Below are 15,561 nucleotides of genomic sequence, written 5' to 3'. Positions count from 1 at the left end.
GATGCCATCCAGCCATCTCATCCTCTGTTGTCCCCTTTTCCTCCCACTCCTAATCTCTCCCAGCATCAGAGTCTTTTCCAATGAGTCAACTCTTCGCATGAGATGGCCAAAGTACTGGAGTTTCAGCTTCAGCATCATTCCTTCCAAAGAAATTCCAGGGCTGATCTCCTTCAGAATGGACTGGTTGGATCTCCTTGCAATCCAAGGGACTCTCAAGAGTCTTCTCCAACATCACAGTTCAAAAGCATCAATTCTTCGGCGCTCAGCCTTCTTCACAGTCCAACTCTCACATCCGTACATGACCACAGGAAAAACCATAGCCTTGACTAGACGGACCTTTGTTGGCAAAGTAATGTCTCTGCTTTTCAATATGCTATCTAGGTTGGTCATAACTTTCCTTCCAAGGAGTAAGCGTCTTTTAATTTCATGGCTGCAGTCACCATCTGCAGTGATTTTGGAGCTCCCAAAATAAAGTCTGACACTGTTTCCACTGTTTCCTCATCTATTTCCCATGAAGTGATGGGACCGGATGCCATAATCTTAGTTTTCTGAATGTTGAGCTTTAAGCCAACTTTTTCACTCTCCTCTTTCACTTTCATCGAGAGGCTTTTTAGTTCCCCTTCACTTTCTGCCATAAGGGCGTTGTCATCTGCATATCTGAGGTTATTGATATTTCTCCTGGCAATCTTGATTCCAGCTTGTGTTTCTTCCAGCCCAGCATTTCTCATGATGTACCCTGCATAGAAGTTAAATAAGCAGGGTGACAATATACAGCCTTGACGTACTCCTTTTCCTATTTGGAACCAGTCTGTTGTCCCATGTCCAGTTCTAACTGTTGCTTCCTGACCTGCATACAGATTTCTCAAGAGGCAGGTCAGATGGTCTGGTATTCCCATCTCTTTCAGAATTTCCCACAGTTTATTGTGATCCACACAGTCAAAGGCTTTGGCATAGTCAATAAAGCAGAAATAGATGCTTTTCTGGAACTCTCTTGCTTTTTCCATGATCCAGTGGATATTGGCAATTTGATCTCTGGTTCCTCTGCCTTTTCTAAAACCAGCTTGAACACCAGGAAGTTCACGGTTCACATATTGCTCAAGCCTGGCTTGGAGAATTTTGAGCATTACTTTACTAGCATGTGAGATGAGTGCAATTGTGCAGTAGTTTGAGCGTTCTTTGGCATTGCCTTTCTTTGGGATTGGAATGAAAACTGACCTTTTCCAGTCCTGTGGCCACTGCTAACTTTTCCAAATTTGCTGGCATATTGAGTGCAGCACTTTCACAGCATCATCTTTCAGGATTTGAAATAGATCAACTGGAATTCCATCACCTCCACTAGCTTTGTTCATACTGATGCTTCCTAAGGCCCACTTGACTTCACATTCCAGGATGTCTGGCTCTAGGTCAGTGATCACACCATCGTGATTATCTGGGTCATGAAGATCTTTTTTGTACAGTTCTTCTGTGTATTCTTGCCATCTCTTCTTAATATCTTCTGCTTCTGTTAGGACCATACCATTTCTGTCCTTTATCGAGCCCATCTTTGCATGAAATATCCCCCTGGTATCTCTAATTTTCTTGAAGAGATCTCTAGTCTTTCCCATTCTGTTGTTTTCCTCTATTTCTTTGCATTGATCACTGAGGAAGGCTTTCTTATCTCTTCTTGCTATTTGTTGGAACTCTGCATTCAGATGCTTATATCTTTCCTTTTCTCCTTTGCTTTTTGCTTCTCTTCTTTTCACAGCTATTTGTAAGGCCTCCCCAGACAGCCATTTTGCTTTTTTGCATTTCTTTTCCATGGGGATGGTCTTGATCCCTGTCTCCTGTACAATGTCACAGACCTCATTCCAACTCTGCAACCCCATGGACTATACATTCCGTGGATTCTATCAAATCATGAAAATAATTCTAAATGACTGCATTATCTATTCATTATGTAGATTTTTAAATTTTTCATATGCCATTTATTATAATTCACTTGGTTCATTTCCATCTCTTCCACTGTTATTAATAACATTGTAGGGTACAGATCAGATCAGTCACTCAGTTGTGTCCAACTCTTTGCAACCCCATGAATCACAGCACGCCAGGCCTCCCTGTCCATCACCAATTCCCAGAGTTCACCCAGACTCACATCCATCGAGTCAGTGATGCCATCCAGCCATCTCATCCTCTGTCATCCCCTTCTCCTCCTGCCCCCAATCCCTCCCAGCATCAGAGTCTTTTCCAATGAGTCAACTCTTTGCATGAGGTGGCCAAAGTACTGGAGTTTCAGCTTTAGCATCATTCCTTCCAAAGAAATCCCAGGGCTGATCTCCTTCAGAATGGACTGGTTGGATCTCCTTTCAGTCCAAGGGACTCTCAAGAGTCTTCTCCAACACCACAGTTCAAAAGCATCCATTCTTCAACGCTCAGCCTACTTCACAGTCCAACTCTCACATCCATACATGACCACAGGAAAAACGATAGCCTTGACTAGACGAACCTTTGTTGGCAAAGTAATGTCTCTGCTTTTGAATATGCTATGTAGGTTGGTCATAACTTTCCTTCCAAGGAGTAAGCGTCTTTTAATTTAATAGAACTCAATTTGATGGATTTTTTAAAAAAATGTTCTTTTTTTTCACTATGTGAAATGGTGTGGTTAGAAAGACTGAACATTTCCCAAACTTGGGGTAGCGACTTGCATAGTTTTATCTACATATATCCTCTTTCTCAGTTTTCGTTTCTTCTTGCATAAAGTCAAGATCAGGAAGGACACACAGAGAGTGGCTGAAGATAGCTTAATGAAGGCAGCTGTACAATGGTGGTGTGGCCAATATTAAGAGAAAGCAACAAGAGATGGGGGGGCACACACAGGGCTAATATCACTGGAGAGTTATCACGTCCCAGAAAGGCATGGGGGTGGGGCAGCGGCTCAGAATCCGGCAAAATCAGTAGCGACACATACACCATCCTTATCATATATCAATTATATATAGAAAGAGAGAGCTAGGTCTCTAAGCTATTAACTCTTTTTTTTTTTTTTTGCTATTAACTCTTTATAATGTTATATAAATGTATTAAAACTGAAGATCTTAACATATATGTATAATAACGATACACACATATTTCAAAGTTACCCATGCACATGTTTATAAGCAAGAGTTCTTTTAATTCACCACTTTTCTATTACTCAGAAGCAACAATTTCTGTTTAAGCTACATTTCTGGTGACTAATATCATATTTCTAAATAATATGGCTATGGTTTTTCCAGTGGTCATGTATGGACTGTGAAGAAGGCTGAGCACCGAAGAATTGATGCTTTTGAACTGTGGTGTTGGAGAAGACTCTTGAGAGTCCCTTGGACTGCAAGGAGCTCCAACCAGTCCATTCTGAAGGAGATCAGTCCTGGGATATCTTTGGAAGGAATGATGCTAAAGCTGAAACTCCAGTACTTTGGCCACCTCATGCGAAGAGTTGACTCATTGGAAAAGACTCTGATGCTGGGAGGGATTGGGGGCAGGAGGAGAAGGGGACGACAGAGGATGAGATGGCTGGATGGCATCTCTGACTCGATGGATGTGAGTTTGTGTGAACTCCAGGAGTTGGTGACAGACAGGGAGACCTGGCATGCTGTGATTCATGGGGTCGCAAGAGAGTTGGACACGACTGAGCGACTCAACTGACTGACTGACTGACTGACCATTTATTAATTTATCCATTTAAAGCATTTTCTATGAACTTCTGCTCTGACAATAAAATGTCACTTATTCCCAATTATTGCCTTTTTCTCCATCCTCCATTGATACTTTTGTAACATTGACTAACGATTTTATTTCTTGCTTCACATAGTCTGATGCTTCATTTTTAAATGAAGATATTGACACCCCTGTGCTCCCCTCCATTCTTCCTCCCCAAAATGATCATCTTCAAATTTATCCTTGCATTGTCAAAGTCCATAATATTCACATTCTATTCTAATATTTTACAATGTTGTTCCTAAGTGCGAGTTTCTTATCTAAAGAATCATTTCAATCTGAAAATTCACATTCTTACCATTGGGATATTCCTGAATAATTTCTGAAATAATTTTTCCTCTTTGTTTTCTGTTTTTCAAATTAGTATTGAAACTGTTGCAACTCATCATATGGTTCTCTATCACTACTCTTTTTTCTTAACTGTCTTTCTGCCCTTCTTCCTGAAAAATTTACTAATCTTTATTTTTCAATCTTTCTATTGATATTCTTTTCAATGATTATTAATGTGTACCAGATTACTCTTATTTTCAAGTCATTACTTTTTTAAAGTTTTATGTTCTTATTTTACAAATGCAATATTGTCTCAGTTTCCTCTGATCCTGCATCATCTCCATTTCCCCCAAAGACTTTCTTCATATTTGTTACTCTTGACTTCTCCTTCATAGAGGATGGTCTCCTGTGCCTGATTGCCCACTAAGGTCTGTCCTTAAAAGTCAGGCACTGCAATGTTGTTTAGCAACTCTGCGTGCATAGGGAAGGTTTTCAACTGATACGCTTTATGGTGATCAGCGAAAAGCCAGTCCTTTCTCTCTCAGTTCAGTTCAGTTCAGTTCAGTCACTCAGTCATGTCCAACTCTTTGTGACCCCATGAATCACTGCATGCCAGGCCTCCCTGTCCATCACCAACTCCTGGAGTTCACTCAAACTCACGTCCATCGAGTCAGTGATGCCATCCAGCCATCTCATCGTCTGTCATCCCCTTCTCCTCCTGCTCCCAATCCCTCCCAGCATCAGAGGCCTGGCATGCTGCAGTCCATGGACCACAAAGAGTCAGACACGACTGGGCAACTGAACTGAACTGATAAGAACACAGTGCTTGACACTTGAACTAAGTATAATGCTAGTCATATCCCACTATTAAAAATAACAAAAGAGTGGGAGGTGTGGCAGTTTTATTTACATAATTTCCAAATCTATTCTTTAAGACTATCATAACCTTAATGACATGCACACACACACATATACACTATAGTCCATCTCAGTTATAAATACAGATCCAGAGGTTCTAAATCCAATATGTGGCACTTGAATTCAACAATGTATTAACACTCAACACCATGATCAGGTAAGGTTCGCTTCAGGGGGTTATGAGTAAGTACTCAGGTTAATATAATTGAAACCGAAACTAAAATAGCAACATGTTAATTAAAACTTAAACACTGAAACATTCCCAAAATGTAACAAACAATGCAATTAAACAGCAGCTAGCGGTCCCCTAAAATGAGAAGAAGGTATTAATATATTTCAATTATTGTTTAAAAAACTACAGTTATTGTTTTAAAATATTAAGCATAAACAAGTAAGTAATTGGAGAAGGAAACAGCAACCCACTCCAACATCCTTGCTTGGAGAATTCCGTGGACAGAGGAGTCTGGTAAGCTACAGTCCATGGGGTCGTGAGTTGGGCACCTCTTAGCAACTAACCTACCAAACCACCACCAAGTAGTGGGGCTTCCCTGGTGACTCAGTGATATAGAATCTGCCTGCCAATGAAGAAGATGCAGGTTCAGCCCCTGGGCCTGGAAGATCCCCTGGAGAAGGAAATGGCAACCCACTCCAGTATTCTTTCCTGGGAAATCCCATGGACAGAGGAGCTGGTGGGCTGTACTCCATAGGGTCACAAAAGTAGACCACAACTTAGCAACTAAACAACACGAACAGCACAAAGTAAGTAATACGGCCTCTCACAGTCTCACTTCTTAGAACCACCATTAAAATTTTATGTGTTTTCCTCCAGGGCTTTCTTCTTCAATCTTTAAAAAATTATATTAATTAACACAGTATTGTAAAAACTAAAATATTCTAGCAATACACTGAGATAAAAAGTAAAAATTTCTCTTACTCCCTCCTACTATTACTTCACAAGAGTTACTTTTAACAAAAGTTCACAAACTGGTATACATATTTCCTTTATATAAACTTCTGCTTTATATAAATATGTACTTGATATGCAAATCTAATTTTGTTAAATATATGATATCTAATATAATCTATAAATGTGCAAATATACACATAATATATATATGTGTGTGTATATATATATATATACTTATACATGTGTCTTGCTTTTTTCACTGAATTTTGAATCTGAATGGTTTATAAGGCTGAATTAGAGAAGCCCAACTAAATATACAAATATAGCCAGGGAATTCCTTGGTGCTCCACTAATTACAACTCTGCAATTCCATTGCAGGGGCCCAGGTTTGGTCCCTGGTCCAGAAACTAAGATCCCACAACCCACAAATATGTGCCAAACATATTTGGCACAGCCAAAATATGTTTATAAATAAATACATATATATATATATGAAATCAGTTAGACCTCTGCAGTTCTTTCCCATAGAGGAAGAGCTTACCTAGAAGACTTACTGCAGAGATACAAGAGAACCTGCATGGATCTAAGAAGGAACAAATAAAGGATTAATCCAGTCTTCTCTAATCTCACCAATCAGATAAGTCATACAAAATTCTCAAACTTCCATGTGTCATTAGGAGAGAGAGGGAAATGTGCAAACCATTTTTGCCAACATTCACTTTTATAGGATAAATATTCTTATTTCTTGGGCCAAGACTGGAAGGTGGGGAGGACTAAATGATTCCAATTACACAGGACACAGGATATAGCATGGAAATACCACAATTTATTTAGTCATTTGCCTATGAATAATTTTTTATTATTCCAAATATTGCTGCAGTAAACAGTTGGATAACAAATGTTCTGGAATAAGATTCCTAAAAGTAGAATTGCTAAGTCACAGTGCATATATACTTTTATTTTTATGTATTGCTTCACTTTAATTTCATTTAATTTCATTTTAATTTGAAAACTAAACCAAGCACATGGTGTCAAGAGTTGCAGAAGCACAGCAGAGTAGGAAGCTGAAAGGCAATAATCTCCTTCGATACTTTTACTGGCCACCACAAAACTCTAACATTTGTTACATCACTATTTTCTTGATTTATCCAAAAATGACCCTGTCTACTGTCTCCTCAACTATGAATAAATAGAGATGATGTATCATAGTCCACAGTGAGAAAATTTAATATTGCAATATATAATTCTCACCTATTTAATTTAGATAGCTAAATAATTTTAATAAAATTACAATAAATCACCTTACATAACTGGATCTTCTTATACAAAAGAATGAACTAGAACATCTACCTCATACTATGTACAAATATTAACTTGAAATGAGCCAAATACTTATATGCAAGAGCTAAAAGTAAAAACCTTAGTAGAAAACATAGGTATAAGTCTTTGCAATCTTGGATTAGGCAACGATTTCTTAGATATGACACCTAAAGCACAAGCAACCAAAAATAAATAAATAAGTAATAAATACAGCTTCATCAAAACTAAAAACCTTTGAACATTAAGGGACACTATCAATAAAATGAAAACTCAACCAAAGAATGGGAGAAAATACATGCAAACCATATATCATATGAAGAAGGTCTTATATCCAGAAAATACAAGAAAGCTTTACAACTGAAAAATAAAAATGAATAGCAATTTTTAAAATAAGCAAAATTTTTTTTTAAATAAGCAAAGTTTTTGAATAGATGTTTCCCTGATTAAGAAAATATGCCCATGGTCAATCAGCATATGAAAAAATGCTTAGTACCATTAGCCATCAATGAAATGCAAATAAAAACTACCACAAGAGGAATTTTACTTCCCATAGGGCAGCATGAGGAGCTCCAAAGGCCCATGCCCCAGTAAAACTGGTGAAAACAATATATTTTGAAAAAAATTTTTTCAAGTCTCTGAAACTGGCTCTAAAGGCATAGCAAATGAAGAAAACTTTATTCAATATTTCAATGTATTTAGGTAGGAAACATTCTTTTCTAAGATGACAGAGACTTGAATTCATAAAGGAAAATGATGACATATTTGAATCACATGTGTTTTACAAATATATGACATAATATAAAGATATGATAAGGCAACCAGTTGTGAAAAATGTTTGAATTCTATGCAATCAATCTGATATTCATATTGTATAAAAAGTACTCACAAGTCAATAAAATAATGAGTATCTAATTTATTGTATTGGAGAAGGAAATTCAACCCACTCCAGTATTCTTGCCTGGAAAATTCTATGGACAAAGAAGCCTGGCAGGTTACAGTCCAGGGATCACAAAGGCCTGGACATGACATGCCAGTGGAATCAAGCAGTATATGATCTTTTGTGTACAGTTTCTTTCCCTGAGCATTACATCTTCAAGGTTCATCTGTGCTGTTGCATGTATCAGTGTTCCATTCCTCTTGTTTGAGAGGGTCTCCAATTTATTGTATATTTTATATATAACACACATATATACAGATAATTATATAATATAAATATACAAAAATACTCAATTACTAGGTGAAATTTATAAATCCTTTGGAGTAGGATAATACTTTCTAAGCATGTTATTAAAGGCAGAATCACGAAGGTAAAAATTTCAAGTTTAATAACATAATTTAAAATGCTCTATATGCTATAAAATCGGAGAAGGCAATGGCACCCCACTCCAGTACTCTTGCCTGGAAAATCCCATGGATGGAGGAGCCTGGTGGGCTGCAGTCCATGGGGTCGCTAAGAGTCGGACACGACTGAAGTGACTTAGCAGCAGCAGCATATGCTATAAAATAGCCAAATTCAAATTTTTAATATGCTCGTTAAAAAATGAAGGCTAAATGTTCTTAGTATACAAATACATGAAGTTCACATAAATTGAAGTTTTAACTATTATTTTATCTCTGTTGGCTCATGTCTTTCACATCCACAATTGCCATCAAAGAACAGCAGTACTGAGTTGATTCTCTTGCTCAGGTACTATGATTTCTAATACAGTATATTCATCTCAATTCCCAAGAAGAGCTGTGTTAAAGAATGTTCAAACCACAGAACAATAGAACTCATCTCCCATGCTTGTAAGGTTATGCTCAAAATCCTTCAAGCTAGGCTTCAGCATTACATGCACTGAGAACTTCTAGATGTCCAAGCTGGGTTTAGAAAAGGCAGAGGAGCCAGAGATCAAATTGCCAGCATTCACTGGATCATAGAGAAAGCAAGGGAATTCCAGAAAAACATCTACCTCTGTTTCATTGACTACACTAAAGCCTTTGCCTGTGTGGGTCATAACAAACTGTGGAAAACTCTTAAAGAGATGAAAATAACAGACCATCTTATCTGTCTTCTGAGAAACCTGTATGCTGGTCAAGAAGCAATAGTTAGAACCTTGTATGGGGCAACTGACTGGTTTGGGATTGAGAAAGTAGTATGACAAGGCTGTTTATTTAACTTAAATATAAAGTACATCATGAGAAATGCCAGGCCGGATGAGTTACAAGCTGAAATTAAGACTGCCAGAAGAAACATCAACAACCTCAGATATGCAGATGATACCACTCTAATGGCAGAAAGTGAAGAGGAACTAAAGAACCTCTTGATGAGGGTGAAGGAGGAGAGTGAAAAAGCCAGCTTAAAACTATTAAAAAACTTCCATGATCTTAGTCCCATCATTTCATAGCAAATAGAAGGGGAAAAGGTGGAAGCAGTCACAGCTTTACTCTTCTTGGGCTCTAAAATCATTGCAGGTGGTGACTGCAGCCATGAAATTAGAAGACTATTGTTTCTTGGCAGGAAAGCTATGACAAATCTAGACAGTGTGTTAAAAAGCAAAGACATCACTTTGCTGACAAAGATCTACATGGTCAAGGCTGTGGTCTTTCCAGTAGTCATGTACGGCTGTGAGAGCTGGACCATAGAGAAGGCAGGGAACCCAAGAATTGATGCTTTCAAACTGTGGTCTGGAGAAGACTCATGAGAGTCCCTTGGTCAGCAGGGAAATCAAACCAATCTTAAAGGAAACCAACCCTGAATACTCATTGGAAGGACTGACGCTGAACCTGAAACTCCAATACTTTGGCCACTTGATGGGAAAAGCCGACTCATTGGAAAAGACCCTGATGCTGGGAAACATTGAAGGCAGGAGGAGAAAGGGATGACAGAGGATGAGATGGTTGGATGGCATCGCCAAAGCAATGGACATAAACTTGGGCAAACTCTGAGAGATGGTGAGGGACAGGGAAGCCTGGCATGCTGCAGTCTGTGGGGTTGCAAAGAGGCGGACACAACTTGGCAACTGAACAGCAACAACAATATTATACAAAACATATCCTGCACCCTGGCCCCAACTCATTGAAATAAACATCAGTGTATGTACTTGATATTCTCTTTATGACCTCACAGCAATCTATTCTTGCCCTTCTCTACTCTGCTCTGTGTCCCAATGGGCTGTGGACACACCACACTGCATCATTTAGGCTCCTGGATGTCTACTTTTGATTGGATCCAGCTGATCTAAGGCACTAGCAGAAGATAAGAGGGTGGGGGAGAGAGGCCAGGGTAGGTGTGTCTGACTTCCCCCCTGCCCTAGCACTATGGTTCTGACAGTGCCTGTCTCACTACAACTGGTGCTCCTGTCAGGCAACCCTCTGCCACAGCTCTACAGCTCCAGCCTTCACTGGTCTCTGGTCTCATTCCTTTTTACCATTTCTTGTCTATCGGTGTTAATAGCTTTATTTTTAGTTAATGCCTTTCCTAGTCTCTGAATCACAACATTCTTTGTGGGTCCCCTTAACTTCCCCTTTACCTTGGTAAATAGTCCCTTCATTCAGTGATCTTCAAAATCCCCATGAATGTGCCTTCTATTTCCTGCAATCCCTGGCTAAGAGACGAGAAGAATCCAAGGGCATCCAGATGTCATTTGTGATGGCGAAGAGAAGCAAAAGAAAGGGACCCATCACAGATTGGTAGGTTACTGTTTTAACAAGCAAGGGAAATTACATATGAGGCTTGTCTAGGGCTACTGCCACTACAATCTTAAAAGAGGCTTTAGTTGGGTTTATTCAGATATACCATCTAGATATTCTCAACAAGGCATTGCTCTCACATCTGTGTCTTTGAAACTGGCTCCTACATTCCAAGGACAGAGGAGAGGATGAAAGTGAAAGTGTTAGTGGCTCAGTCATGTCCAACTCTTTGAAACCCTATGGACTGTAGCACACCAAGCTCCTCTGTCCATGGAATTCTCCAGGCAAGAATCCTGGAGTGGGTTGCCATTCCCCAGAAAGTCTCTAGCGGACTTCCTGACCCAGGGATCAAACCCAGGTCTCCCAAATTGCAGGCAGATTCTTTACTGTCTTAGCCACCAGGGGAGGGGATGAGGAACTTCCAATTGCCAAGGTCCAAGTCTCTAGTCCAGGGTCAACTTGTGGTCATATCCCTTTTGATGACCTCCTCCAATGTGGAGGGGCTGCAATCTTCTCTGAGTTGGTTTGATAAGAAATTCTCCCTGATCAGAATAATCTTTGTTAAAGGAAACTATAAACAAGGTGAAAAGACAGCCTTTAGAATGGGAGAAAATAATAGCAAATGAAGCAACTGACAAACAACTAATCTCAAAAATAAACAAGCAACTCCTATAGCTCAATTCCAGAAAAATAAATGACCCAATCAAAAAATGGGCCAAAGAACTAAATAGACATTTCTCCAAAGAAGACATACAGATGGCTAACAAACACATGAAAAGATGCTCAACATCACTCATTATAAGAGAAATGCAAATCAAAACCACTATGAGGTACCATTTCATGCCAGTCATAATGGCTGCAATCCAAAAGTCTACAAGTAATAAATGCTGGAGAGGGTGTGGAGAAAAGGGAACCCTCTTACACTGTTGGTGGGAATGCAAACTAGTACAGCCACTATGGAGAACAGTGTGGAGATTCCTTTAAAAACTGGAAATAGAACTGCCTTATGATCCAGCAATCCCACTGCTGGGCATACACACTGAGTAAACCAGAAGGGAAAGAGACACGTGTACCCCAATGTTAACTGCAGCACTGTTTATAATAGCCAGGACATGGAAGCAACCTAGATGTCCATCAGGAGATGAATGGATAAGAAAGCTGTGGTACATATACACAATGGAGTATTACTCAGCCATTAAAAAGAATACATTTGAATCAGTTCTAATGAGGTGGATGAAACTCAGTGGCGCTGGGGTGTATTTTCTTGGGGTCACTGGTAGATGGAACCAATGAATACAGTATACGAATGCATATATATGGAATTTAGAAAGATGGTAACAATAACCCTGTATACGAGACAGCAAAAGAGACACTGATGTATAGAACAGTCTTTTGGACTCTGTGGGAGAGGGAGAGGGTGAGATGATTTGGGAGAATGGCATTGAAATATGTATAATGTCATATATGAAACCAGTCACCAGTCCAGGTTCGATGCACGATACTGGATGCTTGGGGCTGGTGCACTGGGACGACCCAGAGGGATGGTATGGGGAAGGATGAGGGAGGAGGGTTCAGGATGGGGAACATATGTATGCCTGAGTTGGATTCATTTCGATATATGGCAGAACCAATACAATATTGTAAAGTTTAAAAATAAAATTAAATTAAAAAAAATAAAAAGAATAATCTTTGTTAGAGGTAACCTATCTCCCCAATCATGTCATCTTTAAATGAACTCCTAGGAAGTAAGTTATTGAGCTCTGGCTATATCTGGAGAACACAAAACTGGTTCAAATTCTCCATGATGCCAGAGCACTAGAAGCAGCCAGAGTCGGGGTATGGGTAGGGGTGCTTGCTGCTGTAACCTAGACCTCAGCTGCACTTCTCTTATTCCTTGAGACTTAGAAAAGTCTCTGAAATTTTAGCCATCGTCAAACTTATGAGACTGAGTACTGAAGAAAAAGCTTTAAATTATCATTATTTGCCAATGATGCCTGTGAAGCCCAAGAAAATCAACTAAAAAAAAAAAAAAACTATTAGAATCAGTTTTTCTGTAAACTGACTGGTTTCCATAATGGTCATAAATGATGTATTATTTTTGGTTGTTCTTTCCTCCTAATATCTCATGACCTATCAAATAGAATCAATACCAAGCTTTAGCAATTCAAGCCAACATTTCCAGAATCTCTCCACCCAACTCCATTTTTGTTTTGAACTTCCCAGACCATTCAGGTTCCAACAGCAATCAAGGCCTGTCTGCAACAGAAGCGATCCCTGATGAGGCACTGGAGTTAACAAGATGATCAGAGAGGCTGTCAAGGTCAACAGCAAGACAAAAGCATCTGAGCTCCTGCTGGGCCAGCAAGGGGCAGCAAGCAAATGATGAAGCAGTCATTTGGACACTGTGACATTATGCTGAAGCAGGAAACATCAGATGTATGTGTGAATGCATGTGTATGAGTGTCTGTGCTTAAGATCCCAGTGGGAAAACACATGCTCTTCAAATGCCTATAACACACGTACATAAGTTGATCACATATTAGGCTTTAGTTGATCATATATCATATATACAAAGATATCAATAAAGCTCAAAAAAACAAAAATCATAGAGCATTTCACCAAAATAAAACCAAAAATTGATAACAGAAAGAAAAACAAAGGTTTTAAGCACATGGAAATAAACACAATTCATAAATGACCTGAGTTTTAAAAATAACCTCTAATTTATGGAATAATTAGAAATAAGTCATTGTCATCAAAGGAAAGCATTGCATGTAGCTATTTATTCCATGTGGCAAGCTGAAAAATTTTTGTAGCCTTAACAGTAATAATTTTAAAATGAGAATGATACAAAAATATTCAATGAAAAGGCCTAGAAAATACTGACAATAATATAGCAAAAACAGTAAGTACACTAAACCATATAAAGATATGAATTATAGAAAACTAGTATAGTTAAAGGGGAGAAATCTACTTCTTTGAAATGACCAATAATTGGCACCTCCTGGGCAACTCTGCCCAAGAGATAATTTTAGAAAAAAGAAAAACTAAAAAGAAAAGAAAAGAGATGTAGAAAGACAGAGGAGAAAGCACAAACACAATTAGAGTGCAGAAAAGATACATAAGCAGGAATAAAAATAAATCACTAGGTTCAGTATGATATCATATGTACTATTTTATAATTTTTTTAAGAATAGGGGTTATTTTCCACATTGTTCTAGAGTAGTAGTTTCCAATCTTTTTCACACCATAAAATATTTTTTAAATTAACATGTTAATAACATAATGATGTAAAATATTTTACTTCTGCCAGGAGGCAGTAGGCATCAAACTCGACTTCCCAGCATACCTGTAACCCATTTATGGTGTACTGGTTGGGACCTGTCTTCCTGAAGTCCCAGTAAAGGCAGTATTCCAAACCCAAGAGCCAGGTGAGACAATGAGGAAGGAAATGCAAAAAGGAGTAGACAAATGATTAAAATTATCATTTTAACCAGTTCAGTTCAGTTCAGTCGCTCAGTCGTGTCCGACTGTTTGCGACCCCATGAATCGCAGCACGCCAGGCCTCCCTGTCCATCACCATCTCCCGGAGTTCACTCAAACTCACGTCCATCGAGTCAGTGATGCCATCTAGCTATCTCATCCTCTGTCATCCCCTTTTCCTCCTGCCCCCAATCCCTCCCAGCATCAGAGTCTTTTCCAATGAATCAACTCTTCGCATGAGGTGGCCAAAGTACTGGAGTTTCAGCTTTAACATCATTCCTTCCAAAGAACACCCAGGGCTGATCTCCTTCAGAATGGACTGGTTGCATCTCCTTGCAGTCCAAGGGACTCTCAAGAGTTTTCTCCAACACCACAGTTCAAAAGCATCAATTCTTCGGTGCTCAGCCTTCTTCACAGTCCAACTCTCACATCCATACATGATCACTGGAAAAACCATAGCCTTGACTAGACGGACCTTTGTTGGCAAAGTAATGTCTCTGCTTTTCAATATGCTATCTAGTTTGGTCATAACTTTCCTCCAAGGAGTTAGTGTCTTTTAATTTCATGTCTGCAGTCACCATCTGCAGTGATTTTGGAGCCCCAAAAAATAAAGTCTGACACTGTTTCCACTGTTTCCCCATCTATTGCCCGTGAAGTGATGGGACCAGATGCCATGATCTTCGTTTTCTGAATGTTGAGCTTTAAGCCAACTTTTTCACTCTCCTCTTTCACTTTCATCAAGAGGCTTTTGAGTTCCTCTTCACTTTCTGCCATAAGGGTGGTGTCATCTGCGTATCTGAGGTTATTGATATTTCTCCCGGCAATCTTGATTCCAGCTTGTATTTCTTCCAGTCCAGTGTTTCTCATGATGTACTCTGCATATCAATTAAATAAGTAGGGTGACAATATACAGCCTTGATGTACTCCTTTTCCTATTTGGAACCAGTCTGTTGTTCCATGTCCAGTTCTAACTGTTGCTTCCTGACCCACATACAAATTTCTCAAGAGGCAGATCAGGTGGTCTGTTTTTCCCATCTCTTTCAGAATTTTCCACAGTTTATTGTGATCCACACAGTCAAAGGCTTTGGCATAGTCAATAAAGCAGAAATAGATGCTTTTCTGGAACTCTTGCTTTTTTGATGATCCAGCAGATGTTGGCAATTTGATCTCTGGTTCCTCTGCCTTTTCTAAAACCAGCTTGAACATCAGGAAGTTCACAGTTCACATATTGCTGAAGCCTGGCTTGGAGAATT

The 15,561-nt window shown here is 39.1% G+C and overlaps 1 long non-coding RNA gene across 1 annotated transcript; it reads left to right on the top strand.

The window, feature by feature from the left end:
- The first annotated feature begins 9,947 nt into the window (after nucleotides 1-9,947).
- Nucleotides 9,948-13,580, top strand: LOC112441570 (uncharacterized). The gene is made up of 3 exons (XR_003029382.2): nucleotides 9,948-10,418; nucleotides 10,746-10,825; nucleotides 13,049-13,580. It is a non-coding gene; the product is annotated as an uncharacterized lncRNA (long non-coding RNA).
- Nucleotides 13,581-15,561: the final 1,981 nt, after the last annotated feature.

This window comes from Bos taurus, chromosome 15, assembly GCF_002263795.3.
Source record: "Bos taurus isolate L1 Dominette 01449 registration number 42190680 breed Hereford chromosome 15, ARS-UCD2.0, whole genome shotgun sequence".
Lineage (NCBI taxonomy): Eukaryota > Metazoa > Chordata > Mammalia > Artiodactyla > Bovidae > Bos > Bos taurus.
The sequence above is the reverse complement of the archived record's forward strand: the minus strand, read 5'-3'. Positions and strand labels throughout refer to the sequence as shown.